Below are 25238 nucleotides of genomic sequence, written 5' to 3'. Positions count from 1 at the left end.
AAGAGAGAGAATTCCAAGCAGTTTCCTTGCTGTCAGCACACAGAGTCCAACGCAGGGCTTGATCCCGCAAACGGTGAGATCATGACCTGGGCTGAAATCAAGCGTAGGATGCTTAACAGCACCTGGGCAGCTCAGTCCGTTAAGTGTCTGACTTAGGCTCAGGTTATGATCTCATGGTTCATAAGTTTGAGCCTCACATTGGGCTGTCTGCTGTCAGCACAGAGCCCACTTGATATCCTCTGTCCTGCTGTCCCTCTCTCTGTGTCCTTCCCCTGCTTGTGCCCTCTCTCTCTCTCTCTCAAAAATAAATGAACATTAAAAAAAAAAAGAAAAAAAAGAGTAGGACACTTAACTGACTGAGCCACCAAGGCACCCCTAAGTTTCCTTTTTAAAACGCTAGCCTCATAACATTAGCGCTTTATTGTAAAAGTTTTCTGCATCAACCATAAATAGGATTAAAATTATTTGGCATGGCACACACATATTTATTTAGCATGTGACACACATTTGAAACTTCATTTAACACCATTAATACTCTGTGAACTTCAGTTGTGCCTAATGCCTTACAATATGCTGGACTTCCCTTTCTGTATTGTGCCTCAGGCATTTGTATAGGATGTTTGTTGTTTTTGTTTTTGGTTTATATTTGCCTGGAATCCCCCTGTGATTTAGAGGAATTAATACTCATCCTTCTGAGTTGAGCCTGGAGTGCCCCCTCCTCAGCAAAGATTTCTTTGCCCTCCTTGTTCTCCAAATAAAGAGGGAGGGGTTTTGTTTTGTTTTGTTTTGTTTTGTTTTGTTTTAACTTGTTCTTACTAGTTTTGTACATATCTTTGTTAATAGTGATTTAACTTCATCAAGTCTTAGTTATCTTGTCTGTAAATGCGGACAGTAAACCAGGATGATCTCTAAAGTCACCTCTGTCTTTAATGTTCCTTAACAGCCACTACTCCTGAGTAAGGCCATTTAAGCCCTATTCAAAGCAGTGGTACAGATAGATGGAATCCTCTGCCAAATTGTAATTGAGTCACAACTAACAATACTTTCTGAATTAATCCCTAGCTCCTGTGTTTTTGCAACAGTCATGTGTATACTCTTTTTTTGTTTGTTTGTTTCTGTGTTTAGCCTATTTATGGCTTTTAAAAGTTTTAGTTCATTGATTTTAGTGGGGTTTTGTTTTAATTTTGTTTGTTTTCCCATTATGAATTTTTAATTATTATGTTCTCAATTTTATAATTTTCCCTCTGTGATTGTGGGTTTAATATCATGCTTTAAATGGTGATAAAATCTCTGGGCTATAAAAATATGCATCTACATTTTTTCTTTATTTAAATGTTTCCTCTTTTTATATACTATATGTTAACATCCGAAATGTTTCTTTGTTTAACAAGTGAAATAGGAATCTTGATTTTTCCTCAAATGGCTAGCCAATTGTCCCAGAATTATTTATTGAATATACCATTTGTACCTCAAATATTTCAGATAACACGCACATACACACACGCACACACACACACACACACACACACACACACACTTTTAAATTCATGAGTTTATTTCCATGTTACTAATAATTTCTTAAAATTTATTTTGTTATTCTAAATCATTTGCTTTGGTTCTAGTAGAAAACATCATCCCTACACTAATGTTTTTGCTCTTTTTTAAAGTTCAATGGGAATAAATTATTATGTCATAGCGAGCTTCCTCGTTTGGATGGAAAAATAAACAAAGTTCCATTTTTGCTTAAAATAGTGTATCAGGGGCATATTAAGTAGGTATCCTCTGTATGCATGTGATCACTTCCATTGTGTTAGGCATTGTTCTAAATAATTTATATATTTTATCTCATTTAATCCTCACAATAACTCTGTGAGATCGATGATATAATCCTGTTTTACATACGAGGACACTGACACTTCTAATAGTTAACTAACTTGCCTATGGACCATATCATACACTGAACAGTCTGTTCCAAAGCCAGGGTCCCCTTATAATATTTCATTTAATCTTTTTATCTACCTGACCTAGGACTCCTACAGTTATACTGGACAGTTGACTCCATCTGAGATACTGAGTTTTCTTTCTTAAAAAATTGAGAAGACCAGGAGAAAGAAGGGAAATCTAGAGGGAGACTACTGTTAGCAGAATTAAGAGTCCATTTAAACTAGCACCTTTAGTCTCACTTTTAAATTTATTGACATGTAAATATGGATGTGTGGAAAAGCAATCTTTTCTACATCCTACTCAATTAATGTACATATAGGTGTTTGAGAAAAAGCAGATTATGTCTTTTATACTATTCTTATAAGAAAATCAAAATTTGTAGCATAAAAACACTTAGAATAGATTCTGATTACTCCTCATAATGAGCACATCTAAAACAAAGTATGTATACGTATTTTTGGCAGATGGGATTCTTTTTAACTGTATAAAGGAAACAATCTAATGTGGTATTCAGGGACCATTTCGTAGGTCCACCTCATGGTTTCCACCCATATCAACCCCCACTCCTCACAAAATTGTCTCTACAATGACTAATTTTAGGGATGGTGTGATGGATATTAAAATGGTTATTGAAGTATAAAGAATGCTAAAAAGCACAAAAGATGGCCTAAAGAAAACACATGTGTTGTTTCTCTTTGTCTGTTTAACATTTATTTGGTAGCATTGTCTACTGGCCCTGGGTGGGACTTGGGCAGGGTAACCAGGACTTTTCTGCTTACTCTGAGATATGCAATTCCACAGTCACCATTAAGTGACTATCTCAATTGATAGCATCTATTCCAAGATACTCATTAATACTTTAATCTTCATTCAGAGGTAAAATTCGCCCCTCCCTCTGCCAGCTAAGGACACCATTGCCATCCCACTGTCATCTAGAAAGGGAGTACAAGAGCTCTTTTTCTTAGGAGCTCTGCCTCAACACCTTGCTTGCTACAGCTTTAGCCCCTCTAGAACTGCCATTTGAGATGGAAGAAGGAAAAGTGGAAGCTCTTAAGTTTCTTCTTTGGGGATAGCCTGAGGCTTGCCAGCAGAAGCCCTCTATCCTGAATTCTTCAATATTCATATCACTAGATTCCTTTCCAATGGAAACTTGCTTGATGCTCTTCTCAGTCCTTGGGTTATTTAGTCCTTCCAACCTGTTTTGATGATGACTCACTCCATCCAGTCTCCTGCATGAGAATCCTTCTCCCTCCCAAGTTTTCCTCTGAAACAGGACTTGAAATGGCTCTGGACCTCTTCTTTCTATCCTGTATGGCCCATATCTGACCCAGGGAAAATGTTACCATAGAACCAGAAAGCAACGGTGGTTGCCAGGAGATAGAAGGAGGGGGGAATGAGGAGTTGTTGGTCATGGAGTGCAAGTTTTAGTTATGCAAGGTGAATATGTTGTATTTATCTAACAAAAGATGTAACATACAAGAGATCTGATGTACAACTTAATTGTAGTTAAGGTACTGAAGTACTACACTGTATACTTAAAATTTGCTGAAAGACTATGCCTGTGTTCTCACCACACACATACAAACACACACACACACACACACACACACACACACAGTAACTATGATGATGTATATATTAGCTTGATTTAGTGATTATTTTACAATGCATATGTATATTAAATCATCAAGTTTGTATCCCTTAAAAATATGCAATTTCTCATTGTCCCTTATGCTGTAATAAAGATTCCTGTTTTCTTATAACTGGATGTGAATCTAAATTATCCCAAAATAAGAGGTTTAAAAAATAAGTATTTTTGAATGAAAAAAATAGTAATTCTTAGATACTTTTTTCAGACACAGATCAAAGGAGGCAGAGTATTCCCACCACAAAAGCAGTTATCCTGTTCCTACCCTATTAATTGCTTGCATGGGGGTTATACTATCTTTTTCTCTTCCATCCAGTTACATGGATCATATAATAAACTCTTTGCCACAGCACAGTGTAAACCTACCTTACTTGATGTGAAAGAAGGAGAGGGAGGTTACTGTATGGCTTGCTCTATAGACATCATGTCTCAAAATTCCCATTTTCTTCCGCCCCGGCCTATTTTCTCCCAGCTTCCCTCCTGTCCACCTCTATACTCTATCGGGGGAAAGTGAGTTTTTAATTGTAATTTGAGGACTCTTCATTCAGAATGCAATGTTAATTTTAGGCTACACTTGGTATTGTAAAACGCCTGTTGAGTAAGTGATACTTGCAACCTGAACATGAGTACGATTTAGCCAGGAAGAGAAGTGAGTCTTCCAGGCAAAGAATAGACCTGAGCTATAACTTGAGGAGTAAGGGAATTAACTATGAGACAAAGAATGCAAGAGGTGAGAGGAGGAGGAAGCAGGGACAGTCATAGGGTGCCCAATGAGCCTTTTAAGGAGCTTGTTTTCATCCCAAGAGCAAAGGGAAGTCTCTGAAGGTTTATAAGCTGGGAAGTGACATGACACATAGTTTTTTGTGTTTGTTTTTGTTTTTGTTTTTTAATTACTATAGCTTCAGACTGGAGAATGGATATGTGAGGAGCAAAGTGAGAGGCAGCAAGACCAGTTAAGAGGGTAAAGAGCAGTTTGTGTGAAATTCCTGGCCTGGACTGGGGAGGCCTCAGTGGGAGTGGGGAAGAGTATCTTTTGAGATATTATCAGAATGAACATTATCAGACCTGGTGTCTGGATGTTTAAATTGGGCCAGTGGGAATTGATCATAATTTAGTCTTTTTTTTAAATTTTTTAATGTTTATTTATTTTTGAGAGAGAGAGACGGAGTGTGAGCAGGGGGGAGGGTCAGAGAGAGAGGCAGACACAGAATCTGAAGCAGGCTCCAGGCTCTGAGCTGTCAGCGCAGTGCCCAATGTGGGGCTCGAACTCAAAAACGGTGAGATCAGACCTGAACCAAAGTCAGACACCCAACCGACTGAGCCACTCAGGCGCCCCGGCCATAATTTAATCTTCTTTGAAAATGTAATGTTTTTGCCCCTTACTAAAAATAGGCATTTTGGGGGAGGTACAAGTTTGGAAAGGGAAATGATATGTACAGTTTTAGAAAAGCTAAGTTGGAGGAAACATTTAAACATTCACTACAATCCTGTTAGGTATTATCCCTATTGTATATGTAAGAAAACTGAAGCCACAAATTTTGCAAGTGCTAAGGTTAGAATGTGACCCTCGGTCTGACTCTGGCCCAAATTCATATATTGTAGTTATGTGTTGTTTTGTAGTACTCAAACATCATGGTATTTTAGAAATGGTTAAATATATATAACAATAAGGATATTATGATTATAATAACCACAATGGGTAATAGTATTTAAGATGTCTTAAAATTTAGGGGGCACCTGGGTGGCTCAGTTGATTAAGTGTCCAACTTTGTCTCAGGTCATGGTCTCGTGGTTCATGAGTTCACGCCCCCGCCCGGGTCCAGCTCTGTGCTGACAGCCCTGGAGCCTGGAGCCTGCTTTGGATTCTGTGTCTCCTCTCTCTGCCCCTCCCCCGCTCATGCTCTATCTCTGTCTCTTTCTCTCAAAAATAAATAAACATTAAACATTTTTTTGAAAAAGTCTTAAAATTTAGATTAATATAAAACTTCACCTTGCAAATAAATAGGAAATAGCGAGTAAGAGAAATAGAAGATCATAGAGAAGGAATAAGGAAGAAGTAAAAGGAAGGTGATCATATTATAGTTTAAGATGTGGTTGCTTTGTTTTTAAATTTTCTTTAGTTTGAGTGTTACATACTAATCCTCATGCTTCCATGATTACTGTAAGAGGGTATTTTTGTTTTCAATAGAGGAATTCAGAAGCTTTATCACTTGAGCTGCTATAAGAAATTATATCATGCAAAAGATGAAAGTAACCTCAGTTTTAAGTACACTATGAAAATTGTTGAAAATATTCTTTAAATATATATGTAGGAGCCTTAAAAAAATAAAAGCTTTTGTGAATACTATGTGATTCGCTCTATTTAAAGAAAACTCGGTTGATAACAATTTGTCCTCATGCCTCACTTTTAATCCTTACATCTAAAGTTATTTTTCATGTTTAATACCTAGAGCACCTAAATAAATTACTTATAGAGTAATTCAAAGAAATTACCTTAAAATACTTAAAGAAATGAAATGATTTGTATGTCAATGTGAATTCAGAAGCAGAACAAAGAAATAGAATGCTAGGCTCTGACACAACCCAAATATTACCTTTCAAAGCTTAGCCGATCTCCTTTTTACTTTCTGAATAGGAGGTGTAGGCATTCTTTCTAAAAATGTCTGTAGATTTGGGGGAATGTTGGCAAAGAGCAAACACTTGGACTCCTTGTGGCAGTGCCTTTGTTCCCTGGAAGACGGATTGCTATTCCAGTTACAATATTGGTTTGTACAGAAAGGCTGCTGTTCCTTTACATTTCCTGGTTGTCTGTTACAGAAGCTTGCAGATGTACCTTTCTGTTGCAAACAAGCCAGAAATTCCCATTATTTGGAGGTGGCTTGGGAGTGGTAGTAGTGGATTATTTTTGCCTGCTTTATTTAAGGATCTAATATTTAAAAAAACAGAAAACAACTACAAGGTTCTTAGTTATCAGAGCAAAAGGAAATTTAAAAAAAGAGCCAAAAGTGAATGAGAAATCACCCTCATCCCAATTGCAGTCCATTTATTTTCCATACTATCTCAGATAACTAAGAGAGTAATACTTAATTTTACAGTGAAATTTGGTGAGATTAGTTCCCACTTAATTATTTACTCTAGAAGTAATTTCAACAGAAGAGCATTAATGTCATTTTATTTGTTTATTTTTCTAAGTTTTTGTTTAAATTCCAGATAGTTAATATACAGTATAATATTAGTTCCAGGTATAGAATTTAGAGATTCGTCAAGACCATTTTAAACATTCTACCTTTGTTTTATTTTTCAAATGCTATTCTACCCAGTACTGTACCAGAAAGATCATTTAAGTCCAAAGGAGCAAAACCAGAATCAAATCAGGAGGACTATGGCAAGTGGGGAGGAGTGTTAAAGCATTCCATCCTTTTATCACCTGGCGTGTCTGCAAACATGAGGAGAAAGTAAATTTTCTTACAAAGAAATTTAAAGTAATAAAGTGATTATATTAGAGATGTGCATTAAGATGTATGCATTTAGAAAGTGGGTATATATACAAAAATCTCTTTAAATACCCTAAATCTAGATTTTATGCTTGGAAGTTTTCAGACCTAAGAACTTGACTTAGTCACAAAGTTATTCAGGTAATGGTACCTGCCCTGGCTCAGAAAGTACATTAGAGCACACACTACAAAAAGGAGGGGTTAGGGGAAAACAGAGTAAAAACATGAAAAATACATTTTAAAGATTTAAATACTTGAAACTTGATATTTGCAGGAATGTGTTATCAGAATTCCTCCTGTTTTTCTTGAAAAAGTGACTCTGGTTTATGTTTCTCCCCTACTGCCTTCTGGTATTGTATTTCTCACTGTTCTTATCTGTAAGTTTTCTCAAACTTTTAACTCAATTGCCACTACTGGAAAAAAAATCAAAACGCATACGCTTTATTAATGGGTCAGTAAATTATATGTGGAGTGTAGACTTAGAAAGTAGTAGATAACGTATCCCATAGTTCTGATTTGTGAAGTGAGGTGCAATAATTCTGTCTGAAGCCCACACAGGTTTCTCTGACTCACTAGAGTCACCTGAGGGGCAAAAACCATTTGAGACAAAGACATCACTTCCTATAAAGCAATTTTGCCTGGTGAGAGCTTTCAGTGAAGAGAACTTTTCAAAATAAGGTAAAAATCAACAGTCAATTGATATTCTTATAATATTCTCTCCTCCTTTAAACTCACATCTCTATTGTTCTGATAACTTCAAATACTGAGAGATACACAGAAAAAAAAATCTAAAATATCACTGTTCTAACTATATAGAGACAATACAAGTAAGCATGATTCTCTACTTTCCCAATTCAAAACATACTAGGATACACAAATATACAGTTGGGTACCAGTATCAGACTTGCATACAAATAGCAATAATAACAAAAAATAATAGGGGAAACAAAACTGTAAAAAATAGATCTGAAAAACAATCAGAAGTACCTCTGTATAAATTCAATTATCTTTATGTCAGCAAAAAGTTGAACAAACATTACTATCCCTTAAATATGTCATACATTGTATATTTGATGTTCCCAAAGGTGACATTAATTTAACAGAGATGCCATAATTATGGTTTGTAGTCTGTGTTTAAGAAATAATGGAAATGAAGAAAGACTTCTACCCCAAATCCAAAACTAGATTTCTTTATTTTTATTGCTACATAACCAATTACTACAACTTAAAACAAATTTATTATCTTACAGTTTCTGTTTGGTCATGAATCTGGGTACAGGTTAGCTCAGTCTTCTGCTAAAGACCTCAAGGTGTCTGCCTGGATTGCACTCTCATATCAGGCTCTGGGTTCTCTTCCAAGTCATTGGTTGTTGGCAGAATTCCATGCCTTGTTGTTGTAGAGCTGAAGTCTTCATTCTCTTGCATGTTATTGGCTGAGAACTCTCAAACCTTAAGGGTCCACCTTTAGATTCTTGTCACAAAGCTCCATAACAGATTCACAACATGATCATTTGCTTCTTTAAGAAAAGGATGAAATCTCTCTCTGGCTTTAATTCTATCCTCTTTTAAGGACTCATTTAATTAGGGTGAGCTTACCCAGTTCAATCTCCATTTTGATTAAGTCAAAGTCAATTGATAAGGCCTTTACTTACATCTTCAGAATCCATTCCTTCATATAAAGTAACATAAGCATGGAGTGATATCTCATCATATTAAAGTCCTTTATACTCAAGGAGGGAGGATTATGCAGGGCATATACACAAGGGGGTGGGAATCTTGGGGCCATCTAAGATTTTTGCTTACTACACTAGGTTTTAGATCTTGAAAGAGTAAATTTCACATAGCAGCATTGCTCACTATAGAGAAAAGGTCACAGCAACATAAGTGTCCCTTGACCAGTGAATAAGCAAATGTAGTATATACGTACATGGAAATATTATTCAGCCTTAGAAAGGAAGAGAATTCTGACCTGTGCTACAACATGGATGAATCTTGAGGACATTGTGCTAAGTGAAATAAGCCAATCACAAAACACAAATACCATGTCATCCCCCTATATGATATGCTTAGAGTAGCAAATCCATACAGACAGAAGGTACCATGGGTTGCTGCCAGGGGCTGAGGGTAGGGAAGAATGGGGATTGTCATTTAATCGGTAGGGAGCTTCAATTGTGTAAAATAAAAAGCATTCTGGAGATTGGCTGTACAACAGTGTGAATGTACTTAACACTTCTGATCTCTATGCTTAAAAATGGTTAAGATAGTACATTTTATGTCATATGTGTTTTATCACAGTTAAAAACAAAAGAAGAAAATCAAGTTTCAGCATCAAAAAAATTCAGAGATGTAATAGTTCTTTCTCTTTCTGTTCTAAATTATCTGCTAAAAAAACCCACAAAAAGAAACAGTGAAAAAGTGTATCATGGGCTATAGTCATCAAGAGAAGCTTTGTGGAGACTGTAGTTCTGAACTTAGTTTTTTTCTTTTTTTTTCTTTTTTTTTTTTTAAGTAAATAGTGTTTGGATACTTAGAAAAACAGAATAAATGGGACAAACTTGCCAAGACACAGAGTTGTTCAGAAGAGGGAGTTCCTAGCCAGAGTTATATAGAGACAAAGTGGAGGTTTTCGAAGAAAGTTGAGGTGAGAATGTAAAGGGTTTTTAAATGCTAAACTAAAGGAAATGGGTTTTAGTTTATAGTTTGTGAGGAAATATTGAAAATAGTATAATGTATTCTATGATACTGTTGTCTAGGAGTCCTTGTCATATGCCTCAGGTTATACATTCCTGGAGGAAACAGAATGTGACAGCAAGATGTGTGGTTAACAGATTCATAATTATTATTTGTTTTTCTGATAAAATGTTTCCCTATCACATGCAAAATGCAAAACGGTTATCTTTGTTCAAGGAATCTGTTGCACTAAAGAATCAATTACTGATATTGAATAATCTGTATGATTGACACTAAGGCAAAGAACATGTCTTAATTTATCTTTGTATCTTTCTCTAAGTCTTAAACCAGTGCCTTGCATATAGTGATTGTTGAGTTAAAGTAGTATGCTGAAGAATGTAAGTGTTCTGTCCTGAAAATTACATCTATAGAACCTTGCGTCTGTAATCCAAATAGACAACAAAATATAGTGGTAATTCTTGCTAGGCAGTGTAACCTCACAATTCTTCCCAAGTAATTCCATTTGAGAATGACTTTCAATACCAAACACTGGTAATGAAATTGACTATTCAAAAAAGATGAAAAAAAAAACCTTTATTAAGAGAGTATACATATTATTTTAAGAAAAAAAGTTAAATGAAATCTCCAATATTTCAGGGAGAAATCTTCTTAGACATTAAAAGATAACTCACCTTCTTTGTATTGTTTTCACTCATCCATTGAGTCAACTCAATTTTGAGTTAAACCTTTTTTCTTTTTTTTAAAAGACAGACAACACTGGTGGGGGAAGGGCAGAGAAAGGGAGAAAGAATCCCAACCAGGCTCTGCCCTGCCAGTGCAGAACCCCACACGGGCCTTGACCCCAGGAAGCCATGAGATCATGACCTTAGCCAAAACCAGGAGTCGGTTGCTTAACTGACTGAGCTACCCCAAATGTCCCTAAACATTTTCTTTTTAACCATACTCTCAGAATTTTCCATTTGAGAGCACAATCCTGGGAATACTTTACTGGCTGAGCAGCCAGCTTCAACTGTATTAAAACTTTAAAATACCTGGTTATGTTTTCCAGTCTGTTCTTTGATACAAATAAAATATTTGCTGAGTTTATTTAAGAAATGTTAATTCAGGGCGCCTGGGTAGCTGAATCCGTTGGCCGTCTGACTTTGGTTCAGGTCATGATCTTGTGGTTTGTGGGTTCGAGCCCCACATCGGGCTCTGTGCTGCCTCTCAGAGTGTGGAGCCTGTTTCGGACTCTGTGTCTCCCTCTCTCTCTGCCCCTCCTCCGCTCATGCTCTGTCTCTCAAAAATAAATAAACGTTAAAAAAAGAAGTTAAAAAAAAAGAAATGGAAATTCATATCTTGAACAGGTGAAAGCCATCACATAATCTGCATTCTACCCAAACTCAATGGCAAATTAAACTTAAATACAGATATGGCAGCTCTTTCTCTCATTTGCTTCCAGGGTGATATCTAGGTTATAAGAGACTTGAAGTCTGTAAAAATATGGAGATGGAGGTTTCGTCATTAAGAATATAAAATTATGATGTTAAATTAGGTTTAGAGCCTCAAAAGGGACATGTGCAAATGAGGGGCCCTGAAGCTTATGCCTTATTTGTCTTTATGATAAACCCTCCTCTGCTTGCTTCTTTGGCCAGATCGTGATCCTGGAAGTTTCACTGGAGGATCTTCTTGTTAAGAGATACCTCATTTTTGCCATTCTTTTCCTTTTTTTTTCAAATATATATATATTTTAATGTTTACTTATTTTTGAGAGAGACAGAGACTGAGTGTGAGTGGGGCAGGGGCAGAGAATGAGGAGTGAGAGAGACACAGAATCTGAAGCAGGATCCAGGCTCTGAGCTGTCAGCATGGAGCCCAACACAAGGCTCAAACTCACAAACTGTGAGACCATGACCTGAGCCAAAGTCAGACACTTAACCAACTAAGCCACCCAGTCGTACCTCATTCTTTTCCTTAATTAGCTTTTTTTCCCCCACCACTCCACCCCACTCCTTCAATTGTGGTATTTAGTTTAATACAAAATTGAGATAATTTACTTTCCCCTCTGCTCCTACTATAACTTTCTGGCAAATGTAATGATAGCCAATTTGATTCACATCTGTTTTAAATAGGCATATTTCCAGAGAATCATTTTAAATTTAACATGAACTTTACATATTTGGGATGTTGTGTACATGCCCTATCTATATAAATGCACAAAATGAGAGAGTCTGGTTGGTAATTGATTACCTAAATATTAGTTTTGCATTATCTTTAAATTCAAGGCATAGACATGTGCTCATAGATTCTAAGTAAACCACTTTCCTTATTTTATAAAGAATATAATACATAAATTGTGAAATCTACAGAGTATTGAGTGTGAGAAGAATTTATAAATCATATTTGATGAGCTGATATTTACAGTTTATCCAAAGATTCACAGACTGACCACTCTATTCTATACCAAAAAGGTAATATTTTGTCTTATAATTTCAAATCATTTTATCTGTTCATCCATGAGAACTTCTCTTGCAATGTCTTCTGCTCCCCATCATCCTCAACCCTAACCCACTTATTGGAAGCAAATGAGATAAATGTCCATTTCTTGTACTAAAAATGACATGAATATAAGCATACACATATTTGGGTTACTTAGTTTTTAAATTAATAGCAAAAGCTAGTATATTTTAGGTCAGAAAAACTAAATAATGCCATTTATTTGTAAGTTCTTTGTAGCTAGAATTGATTATACAATATCCTGAATTGTCAACAAAGACAATTTAAAGTCAAGGGTCTTAGGGGATGTAATGAAGTTCTTCAATATAGATTTTCTATAGTTCTTCAATAATAGATTTCTGTTGAGTAAATTTTGAGAATGATCAACCCAAACAACTGTGTGGTAATATATCTTGTGTTTTTTGGTTTGTTTTGTTTTGCTTTGTTATTTAGATGACATACAGCATTATATTAGTTTCAGGTATAAAACGTGCTTTGAAATTTATATATATTGTGAAACAATCACCAGAATAAGTCTAGTTAACATTCATCACCAAACACAGTTACAATTTTTTGTGTGTGTGTTGAGAACTTTTAAGATGTACTCTCTTAGCAGCTCTCAAATATATAGTACAGTATTTTTAACACTGGTCACCATTCTATATGTTACCTAACCTATTATTTTATAGCTGGGCGTTTGATAACAGCTATTCCAATAGGTGTGAGGTGATATCTTACTGTGGTTTTGATTTGCATTTCCCTGATGATTATTGATGTTGAACACCTTTCCATGTACCTATTGGCCATCCGTGTGTCTTCTTTGGAAAAATGCCTATTCAGCTCCTCTGCCCATGTTATAATAGAATCATTTTTTTTTTATATTGAGGTCTATGAGTTTTTATGTATTTTGGATATTAACTCCTTATCAGATGTCTGATTTGCAAATATTTTTCTCCCAGTCAGGAGGTTGCCTTTTCATTGTGTTAATGATATCCTTTGCTGTTGAGAAGCTTTTTACTTTGATGTTGTCCTATTTATTTATTTTTTGCTTTTGTTGTCTTTGCTTTTGTGTCAGATCCAAATTATCATCATCATGAAGCTTACTGCTTTTGTTTTCTAGGTAACTACTTTCTTCTTTTTGGTATTTTTTCATATTAAATTTTCCTTATTTTTCCTTTAAACTAATGTAACAAATTTGGAGAAAAAGTTTATTTTTTAAATGTATGCACAGCAGTTACTGCCTTAATAAGAAAAGGAATATGTTTTAGAAGCACTCAAGATACATGTATATAGTATAATTTAGAGTCAAAATTGGGGAGAGGTTTAGTGATGGGGGAATACTTAGAGAAACTCTTAAGGCAAGGTTGTTTATATGAAGCCTCAACAAATTAGGCAGAAAGTATGGAATTGAAAGGTAACTGCTGGGTCACACTCCCCAGTCTCTTTGGTAGAAGATATAAATATGAGAGGAAAACCCTGTAAAATGTTATGTTTCTTGAGGACAGATCCCATACTTGATCGAATGTCCTGTGTAATTAGACCACAGGTGTGACATTTCTACCTGTATCTGTTTTGCTCTTCATGACCAAGTTTTATAAAAGGGCCACACTCACCCACTGTCCCCATTTCCAAATTCTGCATTTGCTCTCCAACTGTGTAACTCCAGCTCCTGCTTTTATCACCTGACTAGAAATGTCCTTTTTTTGGTAACTGTTTGCTTACCTCTTGCCAAAACCATTGGGAATTACTTTGGGTGTTATCTTACTTGATATCCATTATGGAAATTTACATTATTTCTTAGCTTCATTTTTCTTAAAAAAAATTCTCACTATATGTATGTATACATAAATCTTTAGTTAAAAATTCAGAAATATCTAGAAATCAATAGATTATAAACAACACCTGCAACTTACTGCCCCTCCCCAATTCATTGGTATAAGTCTGTTTCTCTCACACATGCAAGTTATAATGTATATTCAGAGAAGCTTACTAATTTTCTTAATTAAGCTTCATATTATAAATATTTCTTCATGCCCTTAAAAATTTTTCAAGCATCTATAATGACTGTATAATATTCTAGTCTATAGATGCACCTAATTCCAACATTTTACTTAAATATATTTCAAACTTTCACAATTACAAATAATGTTGGGAAAACATCCTTGGGTATAAAATTCTTTATATCTACTGTTGAATATTTTCTAGGATATATTTGAGGAAGTGTAATTACCAAAGCAAAAGATATGGCCATTTGTAAGGTTCTGGATACATGAAGTTAATTTGTTTTCCAGAGAGGTGCTGAAATTTTTTTTTGCCAGGACTGAGAAAATATCCATTATATCACACACTTGCTAAACTTTTTCCAATTGGGTAAAAACATGACACTGGTTTTATTTTGTATTTCTATAAGGTGTGTAATATAGAGTGCAATCTAGATAATTATCTCTAAACCTTTAAAAGTTTCTTCTCTAATGTTTTTTAATTAAATCATCTATGATTTTTCTTAATTTTTTATGGAATTGCAAAATTCTCTTCTCGATTATGTTACTCTTGGGGCCTTATCTTTATAGTCTGATTCTCTCATTTCAATTATTTATTCATTTTATTGTGTTGCTTCTTCATCCCACATGGGCTTTTCTTATTTTATATCTAACAAAACATGATGTCAAAACATATTCCATATTTCCATTAGAAGTACCAACTAAGAAGATTATATATACATTGCACTAACTTACAGGAGACGCATGTGATGCTCTTACCCTACTAAGAGATTTATATTTATATTATTTTTGTCTGATATGGGAAAATGCCTTTACTTTTTATTCAGAGGATTAAGGAATTTAAGAAGAAAGGTGTCAAATATGTATTTTAACAGTATTATTTAAGAGCTATAGTTAATAATATATTTTCATAAAACTATTTTCATTTTTCTTCTCATACTTACAATTGTTAAAATTTGAGGAAGTAATACATATTTCATTATCAAAAAAAAGTTAATTGCATAAAATAACAATGATGTAGTCTCACAAAAAATGTATTTAATTCAGTACAATAGGAAAAGGAGAGTTGCTGTTTCAGACTTTTCCATGTCTTAAGAGACGAAGCAAAATCATTGGTGCCATCAGTGTTCACATTTAAATAATCAGAATGGAATACCTGAATAGTTATTGTATTCATCGACTGACAGAAATTCTAGTTGATGGAAAAACATAATTCTCCAGGTAATTACTTTTTTGTTAGACTCTGAAAGCTCCTCTGTATATGTGAGACTCTCTGACCCAACCATACTAGATAAGCCTACAAGGACTTGGCCCACTTTTCATCCTTTAACAGGTAGACTAGTGCTCCTAATAAAATAAAAGGTCTGCATCCCTTTAAGCACACTGATGAATTTGCTCACACACAAGGAGGCATGAGGGCGAATTTGAATACTGTGTTTAGAGACAGTTGAGTGAGAAGGGTGTAATCTTCAAGAGATGGAAATGTTAGGGTTGGGTGGAGAAGACAAACTAGAAGGGGATAATGAAGATGAAGAGATGGAAAGAGATGGGGTGCCTGGGTGGTTCAGTTAGTTGAGCATCTGACTACTGATTTTGGCTCAGGTCATGATTCCAGGGTTGTGGGACGGAGCCCTGCATTAGGCTCTGCTCTGAGGGTGGGGACTGTGGTGTGGGACACTCTCTCTCTCTCTCTCTCTCTCTCTCCCCCCTTCTCTCTCTCCCTTTCCCTCCCTCGGCCCCTCTCCCACTTTTGCAAACTCTCTCTGTCTCTTAAAAATAAATGGAAAGAGGAGCTAGTGAAACTCCAGCTCTACAGACTAGAGACAGTAGAACTACTTAGTATAAAGTACCAAGGAAAAAAAATCTCTGGGGGAAAGGTTTGCAGATAGCCTTCAAGAAACACATGGGTAGTCAGTAAGGAGGGGTGTGTTCTTTGTCTGTGTTTTACATACGTGTGTGGGTTTATTTTGGCCAAATAATTCACTTGGTATGTGAATACTTATGGCACATGTGTTTATACATACACATCTTTACACATATTTATTGAACCCTTATTTGCATTTGTATATATGTGATGTATTTAAATATACGTAAGATACATATTGCTTTTTCTACTTTTAACTATGCCATTATTTTTTTCTAAGAAAATATACTAAACAGCTTCAGTTTCCTTTACTGGAACCTTTTCCTCTGCTTCTTTTCTGCATTTTGAAGTGTTCCAGATGTATTTCATTTTCTGTCAACATACTTACCTTAGACGATGTCATTCAGTCCTGTGGTTTAGGTGTCTGTTGTGATTCCTAAATATACTTCTCCAGCCCTGTCAACTCCCTTCAACTCTAGATTTAAATGTGTCACTGCTTCTGTGACATCTTCACGTTGGTATGAAATATGGGTCTCAAAATTTATATAGTGAAAACAGAATTCTTAGCTTCCATCTTCCCACTGCCAACCAATTATTCCCTAGTTTCCTCTACTTCCTCTAGATTATGGCACTTCTGCCTGCTCAATTGCTTAAGCCAAATATCTAGAGATTATCTTTTATTTCTATCTTCTCCTCACCCACTGTTATGCAAACTGTCAGCCAGTGCCATTGATTTTCCCCCCCAGACACGTCCTAATCATGTATATTTGTTCCCAGCTCTCCTACAAGCACCCTGGTCCAAACCACATGGGTCACTATCCTAGCTTCCATACTTTCCAGCCACAACTTTTGCAATCCTTACTTTACACAACTGTTACTAAGATTAAAATAGTGAAGGGGCGCCTGGGTGGCGCAGTCGGTTAAGCCTCCGACTTCAGCCAGGTCACGATCTCGCGGTCCATGAGTTCGAGCCCCGCTTCGGGCTCTGGGCTGATGGCTCAGAGCCTGGAGCCTGTTTCCGATTCTGTGTCTCCCTCTCTCTCTGCCCCTCCCCCATTCATGCTCTGTCTCTCTCTGTCCCAAAAATAAATAAACGTTGAAAAAAAAATAAAAAAAAAATAGTGAAATAAAGGACATAGTGCCATCACACCATTACTTAAATACTCAACATTCCCATTGTATTTAAAGTCCAAATTCTGTACCCTTTTGTAAAATAATGAAATTGTACAGGATTTCATTCTGCTCTTCCTTAACCATGTTGCTCTAGCTTTTTGGCACTCTCTGTATTCCTGTCTTGGGAACTTTGAAAAGTAGTTACTTTATTTTCCTGAATTTTTTCTTTTCTGATTTTATATGCATCACATCTTTCCTGTCAGGTTAGGGCTCAGCTTAAATATCATCTCTCAGAGAGACTTTCATGAGCACCCAATAAAACATAACCCCCTTTCCACACATCAACCCCATTATGTTACTTTGTTTTAATTCTCTGCAGAAACCTATCATGCTTTACTTATTATATACTTATGTTTACTATCAGAACACTATAAACTCAGAACACTATAAACAGGGACATACTATCTTAGAACTATCACATATCAAGCTTCCTGTAAATATTTGTTTAAAAAAATAATATTGTGAGGGGTGCCTGGATGGCTTAGTCAGTTAAGCTTCCAAAAAGAGAGAGAGAGAGAGAGAGAGAGAGAGAGAGAGAGAGAGACACTTGATTTTGGCTTAGATCATGATCTCACAGTTCATGAGATTGAGCCCCGCTTCAGGCTTTGCCCTGATAGTGCAGAGCCTGCTTGGGTACTCTCTCTCCCTCTCTTTCTGCCCCTTCCCAACTATCTTTCTCTCTCAAAATAAATAAATAAACATAAAAAAAAAAAAACAAAAACATTGTGGAGAATCTTCAAGCATGGGCAGACGGAAAGGATGAGAAGATTAAGGTTGTTTTCCATTCTTGAAAAATCCTATGATTTTTGTGAAATGTATTTTATACTTTTGTCCTGCCCAAATCCATTTTAGGTGAGCTATTGAAACTAAAGAGAATATGTAGTATTTTTGGTTTGATTAGTCAATTGATAGATGTATGTTATTCAACATAAGTAAATATTGAGCTTTAACAATACTGGGTGATTTGGAAATGTAGGTAGATTTTGTTTAGGTTTAAGGAATATTAGAGGTATGCAATTAAGCATATTTTTTATTTTACTGTAGGACAACACTAAAATATGCAGTTAAAGCTTAAACGTGAATTTTCTCTTTCCTTAAAATTATGTGTTTTGTTTTGAAAAGAATTGTTATATGGAACAGAGAACCAGAAAAGGGGCTTTATATATGGATTATTTTGCATTGAGATTTTGTGCTTATTTATTTCTATGATAGGTTTCTAAAGCGAAAGGGAGATAGCTTATAACTAGTACATGAAAGGCATATGAACTCCTGAGAATATGCAACATTCTGTGATGTTAGGCAGAATAAAAGTTGTACATCTTTGGAACGCTTATTTACCCAGAACTTTTGGAAGGAAACACTATTTTCCCATGAAAACGAGCAAATAGAAAATGTTTCATGACTCTTTTAAGATGAAATATCACTCTTTAAGAAATTTCTCTGTTGGACCTTACAAATTTGTGCCATGATCTCCAAATTTCCTGTCTGTGGAATTTCCCACCGCTTTGCAATGTCCAATAGGTGATTTGATGGAAAAAATATAAGAATCACTGGCCTGTAATACAAAATCTTTCTTTATAGTGCAATCATACTAATTGGTAAAAATGATAATAAATGATAAAAAAAAATCAGCAGTATTTCCAGGTACTATTAAATGCATAAAAGGGAATTTATGTAGGAGTCATTAAGTGTCAGATCTAGACTCTCTTATATGTTTAACTTTTTTATTTTCAAAACTGAACACATTTAATTATAAATAGCAAAATACTCCCTTACTGGTTTAGTTATTGCTTTAGGGTCGGAAAACTGAACTCCCAGCTGTCCTACCATTTACTATGTGGCAAATGTGGTTAATGGCATTCACCTCTCTGAGCCTCAGTTCCTTCCTCCCTAAAAGGAGGGAGTTAATTTGTTCTGTTAGGGCTCTTGCAACACTGATCTGCTGTGATTCTGTTTTCCTTTTTTTTTTTTTCCACATCATGTCTCATAAAAAGTAGGTATCTCCATCTTTTAGACCTTCCATATCTCTATTCAAAACTACCTTTCTTAGGTTCTCTCCTCTATCTCACATGTCTGGAAAACGTGATGTGCATTGGGGCGTTTTATCTTTAGTTATTTATCCAAATCTTTTTCAGAGACAAACTGTAGATGGTGAGATGTGGTAGCTGAGATCAGAGAATCCCTGAATACCACAAAGTCTACAATTATTCATTCCATAGAGTGTATCGATGATGCAGAGTATAAGAGTTTGACATCTCTGTTCATGGCTAGTAAAGTAGCCACAAGTACTCATCTCTGTCTGAAAAATACTACTGGACATTTGTAAATGAAGCATCAGAGAATGTGAAGTTCCCTTTTGAAGTTAAGAGCTGATTGTCACTCTTGGTTATTTCAGCAGACTGCTTTGATTGTAAAAGCTATTCTTGGATGCAGCAGTGGCTCATCTATAAGAGAGGCAGGCACCTTTCATGTTCATCTGTCAACCCTAACTCCTATCTGCCTTCCACATTGGCACTGTTAAGTCACATTTCCAGGTACTCTCCACTCTTACTTAACCCTGCCTGAGGCCAGATCTTCAGTAGTAGCTTGGATCTTCTGAAGATGCTTCTTGGGATGGGATTTGGAAACTGAATGAGGGCCATACTACTTACCATGCTTTGGATGGCTATTATGTTAATATTATTACATAACTGGTAACAACAAAATATGAAGAATTATTTAAAAAAATAATGTTTATTTTTGAGAGAGAAAGAGTAAGAGAGAGTGAGAGTGAGAGAGTGGGGAAGGGGCAGAGAGAGAGGGAGACACAGAATCCGGAGCAGGCTCCAGGTGCTGAGCTGTCAGCACAGAACTCGATGCAGGGCTCCAACCAATGAACCATGAGATCATGACCTGAGCCCAAGTCAGACACTTAACTGACTGAGCCACCCACATGCCCTGAAGAAGGCGTATTATTAGATCTTTGACCACATTGCTGCCAGAAACTGTTGATTTTTAATTCCTATCTACTTTGGAGAGCCTTGTCAATCTCTGTAGCTTCCCACCCAAACAGGTAACAGTTGGTACTGGCAAGAAAGGAGGAAAGAAAAAAAAAAATTATAGTGTAACCAGCTTCATTTGGGAGCATCTGTGTATCCTGTTTCTATTATTAGGCTTTAGGGATATGAGAGTTTTTCTTAACCATAAGAGCATCAGTTTTAGGGGATATGGAAACAAGATCCTCCAGATAGCAGTAGCAAATCATAAGTATTGTATTTATTTTTGAAGTATTGAATGCTACCATCAAAAGTTTTATGATTAGGGGTTGAAGATTTATGTAGTCTTCAAGAGAATGTGGAAGAGAATTTTCAAAGCCAGTAGATGTTAAAGTTTATTGTGATATAAGAACATCAATTGGGAATATAGCAGAATAAATTCCAGAAGCATTACTTTCATTGTGAAAGTAATAATGGTGCTGTCTGTTTAAAAGTGGGTACTTCAGTGATGTACTGATGTACATCAGTACTGATGTACTGATGTACATGTACTGATGTACTTTGTGTACTGATGTACACAAAGAGTACTTCAGTGATGAAGGGTGGCAGAAAAATTGGTATGCAAAATAGAAATTGTGTTCTCTTATATAGAACAAAATAAACTTATTGATATTATATCTTGAATAATTAATTACAAGAGCCCAAATGAGCTACAAGTGATTATAAAATTCACATTTTGGTTCAGGTTGTAATTTTTGTTTATGATTAAAATATGTTTTTTTAAAGACTATCACCAATTATGCATATTTCACAGAACTCTTAAATAAAGTACTGGCAGTGGGGGCACTGCACATAGCACTAACTTGGGCACTAATTAAATGTATGTCCCTAGAAAGTGCCCATAAAACACTTGGATTAAAAACAATTACAATCTTTTCCATATAAAATGCTTTATGAGAAATCATAGCACCTGATGATTATAAACTTTGTATGAGGTGTTTTCCAAAGAAGAGAAAGAAAAATAACCTTTAAGCTGATAATAGTGAATAATGATACTATTTAATATTTATTGAGTGATTACATTATGCTAGGCACTGTGCTAAGTGCTTTACATTAAATTTCTCATTTTATCCTTCCAGTAACCTTACAAGATTGGTACTGCTGTTATTTTATAGCTGCAAAATAGGCTTACGAAGATTAAATAATTTGTTCAAGGTCACACAGGTAGTAAGTGTTGGAGCAGGGCCCGATTCAAGGTTTAGGTACTTCTGCTTTTAACATATGTACTAAGAACCCTATTTATGAGAACGGAAAATAGTAGACATTTTTACTGCATAAATTATTAAAATCAATATAAGATTCTTATCTACAATGTATTAATAAATTTGGAGTGAGAGTCTCAGGTCATTCTAGCTAGCATTCTATCTAAAATCCTGAATGAGTTAGTCTTGATTGCATTTTGATACCTTTTGAACTTTAATATCTGTCACTAGACCAAGTTATATTTGATATAAAGTACAGCCTACCTCTAGTTAGATAACTTTTTTTTTCCCCATAACAGAATTCAAAAACAAATGGCAGTACTCACACAGTTTGTCAGAGTTTGACACATCATTTTTGACCAAAAGCAAAATAAACAATGAACCTCTATAAAGTATGAGTCTTTTTCAGTTTAAAAATACCAAATTACGGTTAAGGACTTTGAACATCACAGGATTATCACTGAAGCAGTTGTCACTTAAGTAAGAACTTAATCATTTGCCTGTATCAAGACAGAGGTAACTTGCTTATCATTACTTTTCAAGTATATTGATACTAATAATCCTAAATAGCATTCTGAAGTTAGCAGGGCCCATCTGGCTTTTCTTGGTGAAGAGGCAAGTTCCTGCATATGAGACTGGTGTATTCGATAGATTGTCCTCTGCCTCATGGCTAAGGAAACTAAACTGAGACAACAAAAGTCGTTTTATTGAAGGAGGCCGTGCTTCTAAAATGAATTCCACTTTTCTTTCATAGCTCATAATGTTACTCCAAAGTCATTATCTAAGAAAGATTTAGTTCTCATATAAAATATGAACCACACGACAACTGAGCTAGTGTGCTATATAGATGCAGCAAGCGATCACAGTGATAAACCATGTGGACACCAAGTATGTTGGAGTCATTAAAATTGTAGTCCAATTAGTTCTAAAGTTTATTGGGGCTAAAATAATTCTTCAGTCAAGGAGAGAGATCTGTTTTCTCATAGGAAACTACCAAGACAAAGACTAAAATCACAAAGACAGATCATGAGCACATAAGGGAAAACGTATTTAGTGCCTGCTGGATAAGTCAGAAGGATAGATTTATCATTATTATTATTATTATTATTATTATTATTATTATTATTTTATACATGGCATAAACACATGCAAAGAGAAAAAAGAAGGAATCAGTGAATCAGATACCTGGTTGCTTTCACTGGGCAGCATGCTGTTATAGTCAGTTATACCTGACTTTGTTATATGATTCATGATTTTATTATATGTTCACCTCTTTAAAGCTCAATTTGAATTATTTACAAAATAATTCAAGAAGGCTCTATTTCAGATGGAATTTAATACAGTTTAGACAGTTATCTTCTAAATTATGGAGAATTTTATTTTTTTAAATAACAAGTGAAAAAAATCGGTATTTAGAAAGAATGACCCTGCAATGTTTTATTGTGTTATACAGATTTGCAATTCTTTCTATCATAGAAAGAAAATGAAAATAATTTTAAACTTGTCTGTAATGCCAATTTAGTTCTTCGACCAACACCGACTTGAGCACTTACCCATTCTGAATTTGAAATCAAAATGCTTTGAATGCAGCTTATGAGCCTCTTTGTTTTGGGGAAAAAGAACCACTAAAGCAAACTGTAGAGAAAGAGGAGATAATAGAGCTTGGAAGCAACCTCTTGGCAAAGAAGAACAAGAGCAGTGGAATAATTTAATTGCTCATCAGCTAATTATACGGTATTATAATGTTAATGTGTCTTCATCATGACAATGTAATAGGTATAGATTGAAGCATATGAAAAAGAAAGTGTTGATGCAGTAATTATAAGTAAGAGTGGAACTGTTAGAGTAATTATAACGCTTCATCGGATAATTAACGTATTGTTCAACTTGAGATGGGGAACAAAGAGTGAAAAAGTTAAATATTGAAGGACATGCCTTTGACACTCCAGAGATGTCTTTGAGCCTTTGCAGAGAATAGGATATTCTGGGTTGATACAGTTATTTCCTGGTTCCCTCTTCCGTAATTTATTATTGTTCAGTCACATATGCTACGGAAGAACATAGTAATTTGCATGTGAGATGCTACTGGTGGTTAATTTTTTTTATGTAATATGATCCATGTTGCTATTTTTTTTAGTTTTGTCTCATTTTGTATCCGTTATGTCATTAAATAAGCTAAAGACTTTAAAGTCATGCGAGCTTAAAATGAAATAATGTATGTGAACAATTCTATAAACTGAAGAGGGTGATAATTATTCTTTAGCATACCTGAGTAGTTCCTTCTGAGAGTGTTTTGACAGATCCCTTTTGTTTTAATATCAATGAGTAACCTAATTTTTTTCAAAATTCATTAGCTTGAAAATATCCATTTACTGTAAGGCCCTTTGAATGAATTATAAAGAAAAACAGCAACAAGTAAATACCAGCAACAAGTGAAACTGACAACCAGTGGTAGGCAGCTATGGTTTTGTATCCCATTTGACATTTTGTTTTGATACTAGCTCAGTGACCACCTATGTGCCACACTGTTCTGAACATGTTACGGATATTAACACATCACTTTTCATTTTATTTCTATTGTTATCCATACATTTTACAGAAAGGATACCTAGCAGAACAGAGGTTAAGTATCTTGGCCAAAATCGCATATCTCTTAGTGGTACAGCTGGGATGTGAGGCCAAGTAGTCTGGTGGTATCGGTCTCTGCTAACCTAACACTGCTCCCAGTTGTTGATTCAGGACGATGTTACGAGACTTGTGGAAGGTTTCTGTATTCCAATTAGAATACGGTAGGCAAGCAAGATTTAAAGAGCTGATAGTGGAGGATACATAGAGTCTGGTGTGAAGGCGAGAAGACAGCAATCGAGTATGAAAAATCTAAAGATGGCAAAGACAGATCAATCTGGTTGCAATGGAAGGTCCATAAAGAGGAGCCCCAGGAGAATAGACTACAAACTTAGAAAAGATCCCAGTGACAAGGCCAAAATGAGTAGCTCACGGAGAAGCTCATTAACTTATCCTACTCAATGGAGTTTGACCCAATACCTATGATCAGCACATGTAGGAGCTACCATGATAGATATGGAGGTGAATGCAGGACAGTTAGCAGAGGAATTAGAAATCATGATGCCCTATTATTTTAAGTTATCTTCAGATGAACAAAAAAGGGTTAAGTTTCTAGGACTATAATCCCTGCTGAAATCGTATAGTGTTATTTTGAGATAGGCTGCAAAGCCAATCGATATTAAAACTTTTATACATTCTTTATAAAGAACTATATTTTTAAAATCTGTTTTCTTACAAATGTTCACATCAAATTGTGTTATGGGATAAATAAACCACATGACTGAGATAAATATACAAGCAATTTCTTTTTAAAATCAGTAGGAGGCCGGGGGTACCTGGGTAGCTCAGTCAGTTGAGCATCCAACTCTCGATTTCAGCTCAGGTCATGATCCCAGTGTTGTATGACTGAGCCCATGTCAAGCTTTGCTGTGAGTGTGGAGTCTGCTTAAGATTATCTCTCTCAGGGCACCTGGATGGCTCAGTCAGTTAAGCGTCTGACTTTGGCTCAGGTCATAGTCTCACAGTTTGTGGGTTCAAGCCCTGCATAGGGGCTCTGTGCTAACTGCATTCTGTGTCTCCCTCTCTCTCTGCCCCTCCCCTGCTCTCTCTCTCTCTTTTTAATTAAAAACAATTTTAAAAAAAGGTT

General features: G+C 35.5%; 1 protein-coding gene and 1 long non-coding RNA gene across 7 annotated transcripts in view; one reads left to right on the top strand and one right to left on the bottom strand.

The window, feature by feature from the left end:
* ERBB4 (erb-b2 receptor tyrosine kinase 4) overlaps positions 1–25238 on the top strand; it is a 1166318-nt gene that overhangs the window by 512381 nt on the left and 628699 nt on the right. The window lies entirely within an intron of this gene.
* On the bottom strand, positions 6869–9198 carry LOC121031015 (uncharacterized). The gene is made up of 2 exons (XR_005790513.1): positions 8335–9198; positions 6869–7028 (listed from the first exon to the last, which is right to left on the bottom strand). It is a non-coding gene; the product is annotated as an uncharacterized LOC121031015 (long non-coding RNA).

The sequence above is a fragment of the Herpailurus yagouaroundi genome, unplaced genomic scaffold (assembly GCF_014898765.1).
Source record: "Herpailurus yagouaroundi ecotype Mexico unplaced genomic scaffold, PumYag 140, whole genome shotgun sequence".
NCBI lineage: Eukaryota > Metazoa > Chordata > Mammalia > Carnivora > Felidae > Herpailurus > Herpailurus yagouaroundi.
Note: the sequence above shows the minus strand (reverse complement) of the source record. Positions and strands in the feature narration are given on the sequence as shown.